Here is a 17950-nt window from a genome sequence, read left to right as displayed (position 1 = left end):
CACAACTTTACAGAAATATTTTACAATGAGAATGAACCTCAGGACACAAAATCTTTAAAACATCATACAATTTTATCAAGGAATTTGAAGATTTAAGGAAGACATTGTAGCCTGAAGCTTTTCCTGTGTCCCGCCCAGAGGGCAGTTGGGACAAGTCTTTCCCACTCATGTCTGTAAGTAAGTACACAGAGGCTTATATTAATTAAAAATTAGCTCATACCTACCACTGACTAGCTCTTACACTGAAACTCAGCTCATTTTTATTAATCTTTTTTTTGCCACATGTTCCATAGCTATACTTTTGTGCCATTACATGCTGCTCCCTAGATGGTGGGCTGGATTCTCCTCACTCAGCCTTCCTCTTCCCAGAGTTCTCCTTGTCTGCTTATCCTGCCTATACTTCCTGCCTGGCTACTGGCCAATCAGCATTTTATTAAACCAGTGTACAAAAGCATTATCCCACAGCAAAGCATGAACAAATATCTCAAATAACATAAAGGAAGTAGTGCCTGAGTGATGTCTAGTGTGTGTGTGTGTGTGTGTGTATGTGTGTGTGTGTATGTGTATATACATACATATATATATATATATATATATATATATATATATATATATGATGAAAATAATTCAGAATTTGAAAACTATTTTCAGGAAGAGAAAAAAATATTAAAGGTAACTCCAGCTGAAAGGAAGGTGGAATTGAAAAATTCACCAAAGCTCAGGGGAAGGTCAATTAGATGGATGGAGTAGATGATAGAATATCAAGACTTAAAGAAAAGTCCAAAGAACTGGGACATTCAAGTAAAGAATTGAAAACATTAAATAGGCACATATAGGAAAGCACCATGTAAAAGTGTGGTGTGCCATGGAGACATTCATACACACATATGTGACCTATTTGGGAAATTTGACTCTAAGTCCAAAATAAGATCTTTTTATGGTAGCCTCGAGTTTCTTTGGAGGGCAGTAAATACCAGATAGATAGACTTTAATTAGAGAAATGGTAAACAAATTATAGGAAATTGAAATTTTAAGTGTCACTCATATTTAATCCACACTGTGGTGTGCTCAGTGAAAAGTCAGATGGAGCATGGAGAATGACTCTGGGCTGCTGGGAGTAAGTAAGATGAATCATATCCATGATGTGACACACGATACAATGTCTGGACTGCTATTGCAACTGACATGGACTTGAAAAACAGGAAAAATTCAGAGCAGCCAAAGAGTGTATCTATGAACCATATTGGTATGACTCATGAGTCATGGCTATAGAATAGTTACTAATATTTAAACAATGTACATTGCATTTTCACTGGCATAATAGCGGGAAGGAATATATCTACATAGGATGCATCTACAGGGATCCAAACTGTGGACTCAAATGTGAGACTGCTGATATAAACCATGGTTACAACTAACAACATGGTGTTCCCGTTCATGGGGAGACCTGGTTCACTAAAGCTCTAGACATAGGCTTTGGCTTAGAGGAATAAATTGTATCTGACCTAAGCAATACATCTGCAGCTTTGAGTACATAGGAATATTGGACATGAAATCACTAAAGCATGATGGACATATCTAAAATATGCTGACTTGGTGGTGGCCAAAACTCAAATGTCAGATATATTACCATTTCTGGCCCCATCAGTTCAGTTGTCCTATACACATATATAGATCAATCTATCTGCTCAACACATGCAATATGAGAATTCATCATAGTAACATTTTGATAAACTGTAAAAGATGTACATATTCTTTAACCTACACAGACACAGCGATTGGCCTAATTTAAGCCTTGGCTATTCCTGGATAAAATCCAACAGCTACTATAATTTGCCAAGAATTTCATTGGATGCGTAGTTTCTTAGGCTGGACTGAGAGTGACTGGAGCACTTAATTAATAGAACCTGCTGCCCAGGATTGGAGGTAGACATGGCACATTAAATTATTGTCATCACTATAGAACTCTCAAGCAACAATGTAGTAGAGAGAATGAACAGCTTTATGAAGGCAAAGATTCAGGTACTAGGAGGTAAAAACTCATATCCCATCTGGAATAAAGTCTAGGGAGTAGTGTCAATTAAATTTAATGACCTGTGAATCTTACATGCCTTCCTCCTTGTGAACAAATACAATTTTTGGTTCGTACCCAAAGAAAAACTGAGCCAGGGTGTGCGTTCAGATATTGCATTGCCTGTGAATAGTTAATTCTTCTTTTTTGAATTTATTTAGTTATTTGTTGGTGTATGTTGTTCATAGTCATGGGTTTTGTAGAGACATTTTCATGCAAATATATCATCTTGCATTGGTCACATTGATTCTCCTTATCCTTGTCCTTTTCCCTGTGTTATAATCCAGTTCATTCTTCTAGAATGTCTCTTAACTTCTATTTTCATTCTCCAATGTCTACATGATTTTATGAATATATAGGAATTTAGAATCTACAAAAGAGAAAGCATGTGGGATTTCTTTGAGTTTTAGTCATTTAATTTAACATAAGTGATCTCCAGTTATATCCACTTTTCTATAAATAGCATAATTTCATTTATCTTTATGGCTGAATGAAATACCACTGAGCATACGTGTCATTTTTTTTAATTCATTCATCTGTTAATGGACATCTAGGCTGATTCTATAGATTTTCTATTGTTAATAATGTGCAACTATTGCTGTGGTATGTTGATATGGAGCCTTTCAGCAAGTATCCTGACACATATTGTAGTTCATTTTACATTTTAATTTTTCAGACCGTCTGCACCGATTTTCCTAGTGACTGGATTAATTTATATCCTTCCCAGTAGTATACATTTACAGCTATATTTGTGTTGTATCTATGGGGTGTCCTGTACTTTCCCCTATGGACTTATTCTGTTTTCCAACACATGTGCTCTACTCTGCTGTACCAGGGCCACTCCAGCCCATAAGACTTGATGACAACTGTTTCATCATGCCAAATAATATAGCTCTAACTTTATAATTTTCAAATAAATGTATGTGTCAGATAGTTGTAATTTATTTTTTCTCCTGTTTTTATCGATGACTGCTTTTAGCACAATAATTATTTGGTTGTTCATAGGTAATATATTGAAGACTCAAATCAATGCTCACTCTCTGCTATATCACCACTGACAGACACTTGGTAGCTGGGTTGTTTCTGGAGATCCTAAAAAAATGTATGTTCTCAACTGCATAACTATTGTCTTGTCTTTTCCTATATGCGTCTCTGCTGCTACTGTGGAGTATGATTGCAAGATACAGGGTTAGGCCCAAGGTTAATGTCCAAGTAACTATTAACTTCCACAGGGTCAGCACATATGAAAGGTAAAGGCTCATGTGAAATTTTAAGAAGATAGAATAAATGGTAGAAGCAATGGATTCAGCTTGGCATGATGAAAGCCAGCCTCAGGCTCTATTGGCCTCTTGGTTCCTGTGGTTGCCTTGCACGGTCTCCCAGAAAAGTGTAGTGAACACAACAACTAAAATGTCACAAAAAGATTCATCAGTGAGGCCAATGGCAGGAATATATATTTAAGATAATCTATCCTTCTAGTTCCAGTGAAGCCACTTTTATTTAATGATTGGGAATTGACCCTTGTGTGTACACCATGGAGACCTTCACATGACTGCCAATTTTTTTAGTCCAAGATACAGAGAGCTAGATGTCATAGAAGCTAAACCATGTTCACATGTTTTAACCTAATCATATCTATAAGAAATGAATATATTTACTTCTTTTCATCTGAATGTTTACCAATTATGGAAGAACATGCATATGTCACTCATATTCCTCTATGAACAAAAACCCCATATTGTCAACCTTTGACTGATGTATCTGCTCAATTTGAAGCTGGCATATTTGTTCATGGATTGTAGGTACTTTTATAAAAGAATCACTCTGTGCTTATTCTTGAACCTTCTGGCCACAAGAACATTGACAATGGAGAAGGAAACTTTGAAACTTTTTGTTTGTGAACTCACAAATTTGGAAACTTAATTGACATCTAGCTTAGATGAAAGAATAAATAGTCCTTTCAGAGAGAATAGTAAATTGCGTGGCAATGCACATTAAAAATAAACCTCCTTCCCCAAACGGAGACTGATTTTTTTCCATATCCTTTTTAATAGACAATGTAACAACTGAGTAGTATGAAAGCTAGGAATTCACTAGGCCCTACAGATGGTCTGCAACAACATTTATCAAAGTCTTCATTTTATGTATTGTCCATATTAGAAGCATGTGGGCTCCACGGTCATTACATTGTTCCAACTAAGATTATTCATCATGGAGATCCCACTGTTTTGATCTATAGATTTGTCCCTTCACATGTTCCAACAGTTCATAGATTCCATGGTTTTGCAGGTAGGCCAACTCATAGCCCTGGTTCTCGGCCTGGGTGGTAGCTGGTTTGGTCAGCTCTGTTAGCTCTCCCTCATCATCACTACCTAGATAAACTCTCTCCAGCACTGCCTGGGCTAGCTCACCGAATGCAGCCTGCAGGAAGAGGCAGGGATAGTTCTCCTGCTCTCAGGCCCTCAGATCCAAGTCCCTTTCACTCACATTGCCAGGGCCAGAAGGATATCTCGGAGGAGATGCAGTGAGAGCCCATTTTTGGTGGTATAGAAGGAGCCAGAGGCCTCCAGCCAGCCCGAGGATTCATGGCAGTGAACAGTTTTAAGTAAACATAACAGACTAAAGTGTAAACTGTGTGTCTTAATGGACCACACTACACCTTCCATTACAAGATTCTTCTTCTATTTTTATTTTTGCTTTGTTTCTTTGGATTTTGGCTATTTTTTAAATTTGGATTTGATTTGTGGGCAGAAGATAGGGATATATGGAGGTATGTGGGATTGGAATACATGATGTGAAATCCACAAAGAATAAATAAAAATTAAAAATTAAAAAAATTATTAATGACATTAAATGTTTTTAGCAAAGAACAATAATATATCCATAATACTTTAATTAGGGGGAAAGCAGTGAAAACACAAGAAAAGGTTGAATCAATAAGATTATAGAGTAGTAGCAAATAAAAATGTATCTCTTATTAGACTTTCCAAACAATTTAAAATATTGAGAACTGTGACTCTCAGGTGATTCTATTATGTTTTCTTTGATAGCAGACTATAATTTCAAAATGTAAGTTGAAAAACTACACATTTGGGTCATTTTCTGCAAATTAAATTTCAATCCAAACACCTTCCTTTTCCTCAAACGTCAAAGTGCCTTTAATACTCACAGAACATGGCAGATTGTAGATCACTATGTAGATATATTTTCTATATTCCTTTATTTTAATTTTTCTGACTAAAATACAATTGGAGTGGAGTGGTACTGTGGTGTTTCCAAGCATGCAGAAGGAACGCATGTCCAGAACTAAAGAACTAAGGAACTGCTGTGTGAACAGCAGTCATTGTCCTCTTCCTTGTTTGTACAGGTGCCCTGTTCTTTGTAACAAGCCAAACAGAAAAAATTTCCTTCTAAAGATTAAAACCATCTATGAATTAACTATGTCCTAGGAGGATTTCAAACCTTTTCTTATTGTTCAGGTAGCTCCTCACTCAAACTTCTGAGTAATCTTTCTTAAAAATCCTTTCTGTATGAACTTCACATTAGGTTCAGAGGTTACAGTAAGGTATAGACAATTATCCCAGGATGTCACATGAGTAAGAAACACATAAAAAGATGAATGGATGATATTTCATTATGAAAAATACAGTTACCCTGCGACCTAAAAGGAATTATAATATCCAGCCCATAATTAGATCACAACAGATTTCCTAACGTTCTTGCTATTAAAATCTTTCTGCGCCTCTATGCTATGATGTCCCCTGAGTTGCATACGTAGAATCTGTGATGTACATATCTTGATTCACAATATCTTGATCCCTGTAGTTAATCCTGCTGTGGTTATATGTGATGATCTCCATTTGCTGTAATAACTTATCCACGGGTATAGGGATACAACTTAGAATGCAGTAAGGAATGGTGCTAGTCTAATGATGTAGAGGTAGAAGATCTTTTTCTAAGGTCCCCAACCACAATAGTCCTAAAAGATAGTCTGGCTTTCTAGTACCATGCTTGATATCCCTCCTGTTGAGAGACCTTAAGTCAAGTTAGAGAACTGTTGGCCACCACAAACTTGTGAGTACTACTTTTTGGACCTTTATGGATATTTTGCCATGCTGAGAATTTTTTGTGGTTCATAGATGGTGTTGCAGCAGGGTAGGACTCCTGATTATTTAACCTCCCTCAGAAGCTTGTACAGTATTGCCTGGTACCACGGAAGCGACACTGTAGGAAGGAGGCTTTCACTTTTACACCAACTCAGATTATCTGAGTCATATGTGTTCTAAAATCTTCAACACTATTGTCTCACATTCAGTCTCTGAGTGACAACCAAAGAACACTCCAACCATCTATACTTGGGAGTTATCTGGACTAAACTGATGAACAAATTATTGAAAAGACTTTTTATTGCTTGTACTAGATCTTTTTAAGTCTATGCTTGTTTGAGGCAGTATTTATTGTTAGACAGAGAAGCATAATTTCATTTAAGACACACACACACACACAGAGAGAGAGAGAGAGAGAGAGAGAGAGAGAGAGAGAGAGAGAGAGAGAGAGAGAGAGAGAGAATATAATATATGCATATAAATACACTTATAAGGACGGTACATAATTCTAGTTAATTTTTTCCTGCCTTGATGCTGTGTCAGTAAATCTTTGTGTCATTTGTCTGTCATTCTGTCTCCTTCTGTATTAACCTCCCCCAGAATCAGTTAGAGCCAACATCTCTGTTTTTTTGTTTCCCATTTCTTATCTCCTGTATCCTGCTGTTCCCCTCTCAAGCCCACACTGTCGTCCTGACCTATGTAATTCCAGGTACCTGGAAACTGAGATGCTTGTGGTCTACTTATAACTTAAAAACCTCAGTCATCCTTAAATTGTGGAACTTTCTTCAAAGTACCACTAAAATGTGTGGATAATCCAAACAACACTAAAACACCAGAGAAATACATAATTCTGAGAAAGATATGCAGGCAACAAGAGACTAAGATAGGATTCTAGGATCCAATTCTGGAAGATGTAAAAGTGGATATGTGGAAAAATTGATATTGATGAAATACAAATGAAATGTAAAATCCTTTAAGCTCTGATGTTGGATCCCGATTCTTGAAGACATGCCAAGCTAAAATGAGGTCCTCTAACCAATCAAGCTGACAGAGAAAGGGAAGCACGTGGGATTGTGACGTAATGTGTTGGCCAAATTCCTATAAATCTAAGGATACTCTAGAATGAAAATGATATTAGAAATGAACTTTAAATGAAACTAAGAACAGTTTTCTTAGTTCAATATAAGTATTTCATTTTGTCTACCAAATACCTTGTAATTCTTTCTCAGATTTTCCCCCATATGTTTCAACTCCTCAGTTGCATTGCTGTTTTATTGTGGCATGTTTCTCACAGACATTTCATATTATGATCATAAATTTGTATGCAAATTACGTATGTCAAGTATCAAGATTCTTTAATAATGTCAAGGATAATAATTTCAATAAATATTTGTTGGCATTTAGAAGACACTGTTGAAGCAAGCAATATTCAAGTAAATACTCACAAATATAGTAAAAAAAGAAAACATAAAATTCCATGTCATCAAAATGTGAGAAGCCCAGAGAGACAAGATACCATTGAAAACAATATGAAAGACTGTATAAAATGCAGAAATATTGTGTAATACACCTTTAATGGAGTCAACAACTATGACCTAAAGTGCTAGACAAAAAGAGTGGAAAGAGGCACAAGTCTCCTTCCTCATGCCCGGTTTTAATGAAGAAGAAAGGGAAATCTCCAGGAACACTGACAAAATAGATAATTTATCCAACAGGCGGATGCTGGGAAATTGCTGGATTCTACTGCTGGGAATGGCATATAAGATGCCTGATGTGCAGCCAGCAGAAATTGGAGAGAAGGGGACCCTAGATTGTGGACCATCAACCCTCTGTGTGTTCCCCTCAGGATCCTCTGCTTAGCATGCCTCTAAAGGGCCAAGGCAGAAATGCCTACGTGTCCCAAGGTCATGTTTTATGGCGTGCACATGTCATGCCCTCCTCCATATAAATACTTCTTGTAATACTAGTCTTCTTCTATCTGATCTTCATGTTCTGTGTTCCTAGATCAATAGTGATTTCTGTGATACAGGAAAAGAGTGAAGTAAATTTCACAGGAAATTATACAGAGATGATTACCCAGGCTGGGATTAAGGTAGTTATGCAGTTCATGGGAAAGAGCCTGCAGCCTGGGGAAGCTTTTCAGGCTTGGATAAACTGTACTGAATGTGTGGTCAACTATAGCACATGGTATGATGTGTATCAACACATTGGACTCAAATTTGCCATGATGAATAATTCAGTCTGAGGATATTCCAAGGGCATTGTGTAAAACTTGAGACCCTAAGGGGTATTGGCTAAACACTGTGGATGGAATAATATATAGATGGGATGACAAACTAAAAGTGTGGGAATCTAGAATAGGAGGAAAATAGTGGCCTCCACCAAGAAAGGGAAATGACAACTTTAATCCAGATGTTTTTGATTCCTCCTGAAAGAGTGTGGAGACAATGTGGCAATTGATGGAGTGATTGCTACAAGTTTTTGTTTCTTTTGTTTGTTTGTTTTGTTTGTTTGTTTTTTGAGGCAGGGTTTCTCTGTGTAGCTTTGTGCCTTTCCTGGAACTCACAAGGTAGCCCATGCTGGCCTCGAACTCACAGAGATCCGCGTGGCTCTGCCTCCCAAGTGCTGGGATTAAAGGCATGTGCCACCACCGCCTGGCTGCTACAAGTTTTATTGGGTTCCTAGGTTAATAAGGGCTATCAGGAAAGGTGATCTTCCTTTCATAGAAGCTCTGCATATTGGGTTAGGTCTTTCTTGTAATTATTGGGATATAGAAGGACAGAATTTGCTGACTTGCAGGGACAGATTTCTTGTCTGAGGTCATTGTGTCCCACCAGTCATGGGGCTTGGTGTTTGCAGAGGGCTGAGGAGGAACTTAGGTGGCTGCAGGGGTCTTGAGGTCAGAGCAGGCTAGTGAGAAAGAAATGACTGTCTAGTACATTGACCGCTGTTCTTATTTTTACCTTTTTTTTGGTGAAATTGCATGTTGCTAGCCTCTGGGTCAAGTGCTCAGAAGATTGTATAATAATTGATAATAAAAATAAATTATGCCTGCTTTGGTGTTAATTCTGGGATAGTTCCTGTGTTTAGTAAAAGATGTTGAAGAATATATTGGTGATTTTCTAAGAATAACCTTTGAAATCAAGAGAACATTTTGTATTGGGTGATTTCCCCTTTTCTTTTTGTTCCCCCTTGCTTATGATAATAAAAGACTGAGGTTACCATGGCAAAAGCAGAAACTAGGGAAGCTAAAGAAGTTGTAGCAAGAAGCTACTTAGCAACTGCAGAAGTGCCAAGTCACCTGTCAGCTTGCACGAGCACTGTCTCTGAGTCGTTACTTTGCCTTCCAGGTATCCCATCCTTTGGACCCCTGGGACTGCTGAGTCTGGACCCCAGCATTCTATTAAAGACTATGGAGCATGAAAGCAAGTTCCGTGGTAAGATGACAGTATTTACAAAGTTAAAATTGCAGTGGCTAGTGATACATGAGAGTCTAAGTCTGTGAAATATATGGAGGAATGGAGGGACTTCGAGTAAACTTGAAAAACGAATCTGGTCAGGAAAGAAGTAATATAGAGCAACATACCATGCTGATAACTAGAAATGTCATTTCAAATGCATTTCCTCATCTGCCCATGATACAAGAATGAGGCCACATTTTGCCTAAAGTAAGTGCAATAGGGAGCAGAGACCTTAATTACCATTCACACTTTGCTGACGCAGAACAAATAATAATAAATGCCGTCTTTTGGAAAGTATAGGTAATGAGCATATGAAGATCCTATGTAATCCAGAAAGTGTTCTACATCAGGGGTAGTTATTGGTGTCTATGAAGTAAGAGAAAGGAAAAAAAAATTACAGATCTCTGTTGACTCAAATTTTAGTCACAAATAACAAGGGAAAGGGAGGTTGTGATTTAAAAGACAGCATTAGAAACTCTTTGGAAGTGTTTAAAGAAAGGAGGAAGTGGTATAAAGATGTAAAATGTACTAGTTCTTTGCTAATAACGACTCTCCATTGCCATTGAGCCAGATAACAATTTGAATCAAATTACATACTTAAAAAAAAAATAAAAAGAATATGGAGGTGCTTCCTTTCTCTGCCCAGCTTCATCACTTCCTCTTTCTGTCCAGCTCTATCACTTCCTGTCTGTCAGTCCAGACCTCCAGACCTCTACGGTTAACTAGCACTGGGATTAAAGGCATGTGCCACCACAACTGGCTATGTTCCCAGTGTGGCCTTGAACTCACAGAGGATCTCTGCCTCCCAAATGCTAGGACTGAAGGTTTGTGCTACCACTGCCTAGAATCTATGTTCAAGATAGTGGTTGGCTTTTTTCTCTGATCCCCAGATAAGCTTTATTGGGGTACACAAATAAAATATCACCACACATAGTCTCTCTGGGTCTGTGGATTGTAGCATGATTGTCATTGACCTAACAGCTAATATTTACTTATAAGTGCATATAATCTATGTTTGATTTCTGGGTCTGGGTTACCTCACTCAGGATGATTCTTTCTATTTCTATCTATTTGACACCAAATCTCATGATTTTTTTAAGAGCAAATAATCCATTGTGTAAATGTAATAATGTTTATCCAGTCTTCAGTTGAGGGGCATTTGGGTTGTTTCTAATTTCTGGCTATAATGAATAAAGCTACTATGAACATAGTTGACTGAATGTCTCTGTGGAGGAATGGAGCCTCCTTTGGGCATCTGACCAGGAATATTATAGCTGGATCTTGAGGTAGATTGAGTCCCATTTTTCCAAGGAAACACCATATTGATTTTTATAGTGGTTGTACCAGTTTACACTCCTTGCAGAAATGGAGGAGGGATCTGCTTACTCCATATCCTCACCAGCATGTATTTGATGTTAAACATTTAACATGTATAAGATGGAATCTTAAAGTAGTTTTGATTTGCATTTCTCTGATGACTAAAGCTATTGAATTTCTCTTTAAGTATTTCTCAGCCATTTTGTTTTCCTCTATTGAGAAAATCTGTTTAGATCTGTACCCCATTTTTGAATTGGGTTATTGGGCTAGTTGAAAGCAAGTTTATTTAGTTCTTTATATATTTTGGATATCTTTCCTCTATCAGACATGGAGTTGGAGAAAATATTTTTCCATTCTGTGGGCTGTCACTTTTTCCAAATGATGGTGTCCTTTTCAGAAATCTTACAGTTTTGTGATCTTAACACCTGTACTATGGTTGTTCTGTTCAGGAAGTCTTCTCCTGTGTTTCTCCTGTGAGTCCAAGGGTATTCCCTACTTTCTCTTCTATCAGGTTCAGTGTATTTGATTTTGTGTTGAGGTCTTTGATCCTTTTGGAGTTGAGTTTTCTGCAAGATGATAGACATGGATCTATTTGCTTTTTTCAGCTTGCAGCCATAAAGTTCATTGAAATTACAGTCTTTTTAGTGTGTATTTCTGGTTTCTTCATCAAAACTCAGGTGTCCATAGGTTTGTGCATTTATGTCTGTGTCTTCAAAGAAATTCAATTTATCAGAATGTGAGGACTTCTTCCTTTCCAATTTGTATTCCCTTGATATCCCTCAGTCGCCATAAAGCTCCAGCTAAGACTTCAAGTACTACATTGAGTAGGCATGGAGAGGGTGTACAACCTTGTCTTGTTCCTGATTTTAGCTGAATTGCTTTGATTTATGTCCATTTAAGTAGATGTTGGCTTTCGGCTTGCTGTAAACTACTTTTATTATATTGAGGTGTGTCCCTTGTATACATTATCTCTCCATGACTTTTATCATAAACAGGTTTTGGATTTTGTCAGAGTCCTTTTCTGCATCTCATGAGATGATCATGTGTTCTTTCTCTTTCAGTGTGTTTATATGGTGGGTTACATTTCTGATTTTTGTATATTGAACCATCACTGCATCTCTGGGATTAAGTCTATTTGAGCATGGTTCAAGTGCCCCATACTTAGTGACTGCCCAAAGTTATGAGATATGGTTCATCAAGAAATTAGAATAGGCTCGGCATGGAGGTGCTACAGCAAGACTGAGACTGTGACAATTTTATCGAGTGAAATCAGACTTTTTATACCTTTCTCAGAAACAGAGATAGTGGCAATTGCTAGGATTAATACAGTTGTAGTTGCCAGGATACAATGATGTTTCCATGCTATGCATGGTACACAAGATTAATGTCTAAGACCAATTGATGTCAGCTTTTATGCTTCTATGACTTCTATGAGACATACAGAAAAACACAAAGTGGCCTGAATGCTTCACTGCCTGAGGAAGTGCTCTGATTTCAGGAACTGGAAAACTCACAATGCCCTTAGGAGCTCCTGACTCTAACTTGGAAATGTTCTCAAGGCAGCTAGGCCATGCCAACTCCATGGTTCAGGGCACATGGTGACTGATCTTTTTTATTTGTTCTTGGAATTGGTTTGAAGTATTTTATAGAGTATTTTTGCATCTATGTTCATAAAGGAAATTGGTTTGCAATCCTCTTTCATTGTTTATTCTTTGTGTGGTTTTGGTATCAGGGCCACTGTTAACTTTCTTTTTTAAAATTTATTTGAAAGTGTTTCTTTCATTTTACATACCAACCACAGTTCCTCCTCCTTCCCCTTCTCCCACTCTCTTCCACCTCCATATTCACTCCTCATAGGGGGAAAGGTAAGGCTTCCTTTGGTGAGTCAACACACGTTGCCATACCAAGTTGGAGCAGGACCAGCCCCCTCCCCCACTGCATCAAGGCTGAGGAAGGTATCCTAGCATAGAAAATGGGCTCTAAAAAGCCACTTCATTTACCCGAGATAAGACCTGGTCCCACTGTCAGGGGCCCCACCATCATAATCAAGCCACACAACTGTCACTCACATTCAGAGGGCATAGTTCAGTAACATGCAGGATCCCCAGCTGTCAGTCCAGAGTCCATGAGCTCCCACTACCTCAGGTCAGCTGTCTGTGTGGTTTTCTCCACCATGATCTTGAACCCCCTTGCTCCTATAACCTCCCCTTGTTCTCTTCAACTGAATTCCAGGAGCTCAGCCCAGTGCTTGGCTATGGGTACCTGAATCTGCTTCCATCAGTTACTAGATGGAGGTTTTATGTTGACACTTAAAGAGTAGTCACCAATATGATAACAGGAAAAAACTAGTTCAGGTACCCTCTCCACTATTTGTTAGGATTCTTAGCTGGAGTCATCCTTGTGGGTTCCTGGGCATTTCCCTAGCACCAGGTTTCTCCCTAACCCCATAATGGCTCCCTCTGTCAAGGTATCTCTTACATTGATCTTCCCTCTCCATCCCTCCTCCAACTCAGCCATCTTGATCCCTCATGTTCCAAACCACTCCCTGTACCCTTGTCCCGGTTTACCCAAGAGATCTTAACTATTTCCCATCCTGGGGCAATCCATGTATGTCCCTCTTAGGGTTCTCCTTTTTACCTAGCTTCTCTGGGGTTGTGGATTGTAGTCAGGTTATACTTGGCTTTGTGTCTAATATCCACTTCTGCCTGAATGCATAACATGTTTGCCTTTCTGGGTCTGGGTTACCTCACTCACGATGATTTTTTTTTCTAGTTCCATACATTTGCCTACAAATGTTATGATGTCATTGTTTTTTACTGCTGAGTAATATTCTATTGTGTAAATATACCAAATTTTCATTATCCATTCTTTGGTTGGTTGATGGTTATCTAGGATGTTTCCAGTTCTAGCTATTATGAAAAATGCTGTAATGAACATAGTTGTGCAAGTGTCCTTATAGTATGGTTGAACATCTTTAGTGTATATGCCTAAGAGTTGTATTGCTGGTACTTGAGGTAGGTTGATTGCCAACTTTCTAAGTAACCACCATACTGATTTCTAGAGCGGCTGCACAAGATTACACTGCAGTGGAGGAGTAACCCCCTTACTCAATATACTCTACAACTTAGGTATAAGATGGTATCTCAGAGTCATTTTGATTTGCATTTCTCTCATTGTAGATTAAAGTTTTACTGCGTCCTACAGCTGTGTTGTCCCAAGTAAATACACAGAGACTTATATTAATTACAAATTGTTTGGTCTATAGCTCAGGCTTATCATTAACTAGCACTTACAACTTAATCCAACCCATTTCTATTAATCTGTGTTTTGCCACATGGCTTTGTGGTGTTACCTGTGTTCCATTACATCTTGTTCTGTGGCAGTGTTCAGTGTATCTACAGACCCTGCCTTTTTCTCCTTGTCTCTCTGTTTGGATTCCCTGCATGGCTCTATTCTGCCTTGCCATAGGCCATAGCAGCTTCTTTTTTAACCAATGGTAGCAACACATATTCACAGCCTACAGAAAGACCATCCCACAGAACTTCCCCTTTTCTGTCTAATCAAAAAGGAAGATTTTCATTTTAATACAGTAAAATTTCATATAACAAAATAGTTATCAAGCAGAAATTACAGTTACAATATCTAAAGTCTATTTGAATTTGGCAAAATTAAAGAAAATATTCTATCATATTTTTTGTGAGTCTAAAGTTTTATATCTAATTTACCTTTTATCATAACTAAAGAAATCTATAATTATAACTACCTAGTCTTCAACTCCATCAAAGATCTGAGAATAATATATTACCTAAGTAAACAGGAAGTGCATTGTAAGGAACTTCCAAAAAATGCAAGAAAGGACAGGCAGCTGTCTGACTACACACTCACCCAATGTTCTTTTGTAACACTCGGGCATCCATCATCAGCCTATAGTTCTAGAGTGTCTGGCAGACTTTTCAGTGAAGCAGGAAATTTGAAGGACTGTTCTGCCTAATGGCAAAGTTGATCAGTTGCTTTTCTCTGTGTCCTGCAGAATGTCTGACACTTACTTCTGTGCAGCAGGGACCTGAAACACCATCTCACCCTGTTTTGGCAAAGTTCATTGATCATCTTCATATGGGTCCTGCATGTCCAGTTTATCAAGCAGTCCAGGCAAGAGAAGTTCCTTGTCCAAATGGCTAGCTTTTTCCACATTGTAAGCAAACTCTATAAGGAGTTTCTTCAATGTCCATCATCCTTTCTGAAGTAATTGGTGCTGCCAGAAACAGACTTGTCTCACTGTTTAGAAATGTCTAAGTTCTTAAAACATTTTAAATGCCATATTCTGTAGGTCTTTGAAGAGTTTGAAGATTGCCTACCTAATTAAAATATATCATTGTAAATCTAGAAAATTTAACTAATAAGACTATATGTTTGATTATGATGACTAATTATTAATCCAAATTTCTTAATTATAAATTACAATTTTAAATGAATTGCATAAACATAATATCTTAAACAAGAGTAGAAATATACATACAGTATAACAAAATTGACCTTAAATTTGTATCAATAAACCAAATCCGTATCAATGAAATGTATTTTGAGATCAACAGTTGAGTGGATACAGCTGTACTTCCTTCTTTAAATTTTTACTTAAAAAATAAAATCATTTGTATAATAGTTTTAGGATTCACTGACTTGTTACCATCTGACTCAAAATATTGATGGTATGAGATGGTCTGGGAAGGAAATAAGATGAATAAATTTATTGAAAAAGTAATATAAAACCTACGCACTTGAAAGTATTAATATTTATGAAATTGCTGAACAGAATGTTCAAACTAGACCATGAAGATGGAGAAGATCAAGTTTGGGAAAGTACAAAAAAACCCCACAAATGAGTTTGGGAACATTTTCTGCTTATTTTGTAGTGAATATATTAATGCCTTTACAGATATAAAATGCAAATTTGAAAACTGTGAATCAAGAAAAAGGATATGATTTCACATTATGAGTTAATCATTAGAAGATTATAAAAATGAGAAAGATAAGAATGTTGCAGACTATATAAATGTATAAATTGCATATATAAAAGTTTTAAAATACATTATAGTATGATATAACAAGAGTTTTGGTTTTGCTCTTTTTCTTTTTCTTTTTTTTTTAATTTTATAATTAATTTAATTTTATATATCAGCCATGGATTCCCCTGTCCTCCCTCCCCCCACTGCCCTTCCTCCAATCCATCCCCCATTCCCACCTCCTTCAAGGCAAGGACTTTGCTGGGTATTCAGCAAATGGTAGATTCCATCCACGCAGGTCCAGTCCCCTCATCCCTTTACCTAGGCTGAGCAAAGTGTCCCAGCATAGGCCCTAGGTTCAAAAAACCAGCTCATTCACTAAGGACAGGTCCAGGTCCTACTGCCTGGGGGCCTTCTAAATAGTTCAAGCTAATCAACTATCTCACTTATCCAGAGGGCTTGATCCAGTTCCATGGGGGCTCCTCAGCTCTTGGTTCATAGTTCATGTGTTTCCACTAGTTTGGCTATTTGTCCCTGTACTTTTTCCAATCATGGTCTCAATATCTCTTGCTCATATAATCCCTCCTCCCTCTCGTTAATTGGACTCCTGGAGCTCCACCTGTGGCTTGGCCATGGATCTCTGCATCTGCTTCCATCAGTCATTAGATTAGAGTTCTATCATGATAGTTATGGTGTTCGGCCATCCCATCACCAGAGTAGGTCAGTTCAGGCTTTTTCTCGACCATTGCCAGTAGTCTATTGTGGAGGTATCTTTGTGGATTTCTGGGGACCTCTCTAGCACTTTGCTTCTTCCTATTCCCATGGGTTCTTCACTTATCATGATATCTCTTTCCAAATCTGTACAATGGAAAAAAGAAAGCATCTTCAACAAATGGTGCTGGCATAACTGGATGTCAACATGTAGAAGGCTGCAAATAGATCCATATCTGTCACCATGCACAAAACTTAAGCCCAAGTGGAACAAAGACCTCAACAGAAATCCAGTTACTCTGAACTGATAGAAGAGAAAGTTGGAAGTAGTCTTGAATGCAATGGCACCAGAGATCACTTCCTAAATATAACACCAGTAGCACAGACACTGAGAGAAACAATCAATCAATGGGACCTCTTGAAACTGAGAAGCTTTTGTAAAGGAAAGGACACAGTCAACAAGACAAAGCAACAACCTACAGAGTAGGAAAAGATCTTCACCAACTCCACATCTGACAGAGGGCTGATATCCAGAATATATAAAGAACTCAAGAAATTAGACATCAAAATTCCCAACATTCCAATTAAGAAATGGGCTATAGAGCTAAACAGAGAATTTACAACAGAGGAAACTCAAATGACTGAAAGATATTTAAGGAATTGCTCAGCATCCCTAATCATCAGGGAAATGAAAATCAAAATGACTCTGAGGTACCACCTTACACCCGTCAGAATGGCTAAAATCAAAAGTCACTGAAGACAGCTTATGCTGAAGAGGATGTAGAGCAAGGGGAACACTCCTCCACTGTTGGTGGGAATGCCAACTTGTACAGCCACTTTGGAAATCAATATGGCACTTTCTTAGAAAATTGGGTATCAATCTCCCCCAAGACCCAACTATACCACTCTTGAGCATATACCCAAGGAATGCTCAATCATACTACAAAGGCACTTGCTCAGCTATGCTCATAGCAGCATTGTTTGAAATAGCCAGGACCTGGAAAACACCTAGATGTCCTTCAACTGAAGAATGGATAAATAAAATGTGGGACATATACACAATGGTGTACTACTCAGCAGAGAAAAACAATGACATCATGAGGTTGCAGTCAAATGGATGGATCTAGAAAAAAATCATCCTGAGTGAGGTAACCCAGACTCAGAAAGACAAACATGGTATGTACTCACTCATAGGTGGGTACTAGATGTAAAGTAAAAGATGACTAGACTGATACTCACAACTCCAGGGAGGCTACCTAGTAAAGAGGACCCTAAGAAAGACAT

This window comes from Peromyscus eremicus, chromosome 16_21 (assembly GCF_949786415.1).
Source record: "Peromyscus eremicus chromosome 16_21, PerEre_H2_v1, whole genome shotgun sequence".
Lineage (NCBI taxonomy): Eukaryota > Metazoa > Chordata > Mammalia > Rodentia > Cricetidae > Peromyscus > Peromyscus eremicus.
The sequence above is the reverse complement of the archived record's forward strand: the minus strand, read 5'-3'. Positions refer to the sequence as shown.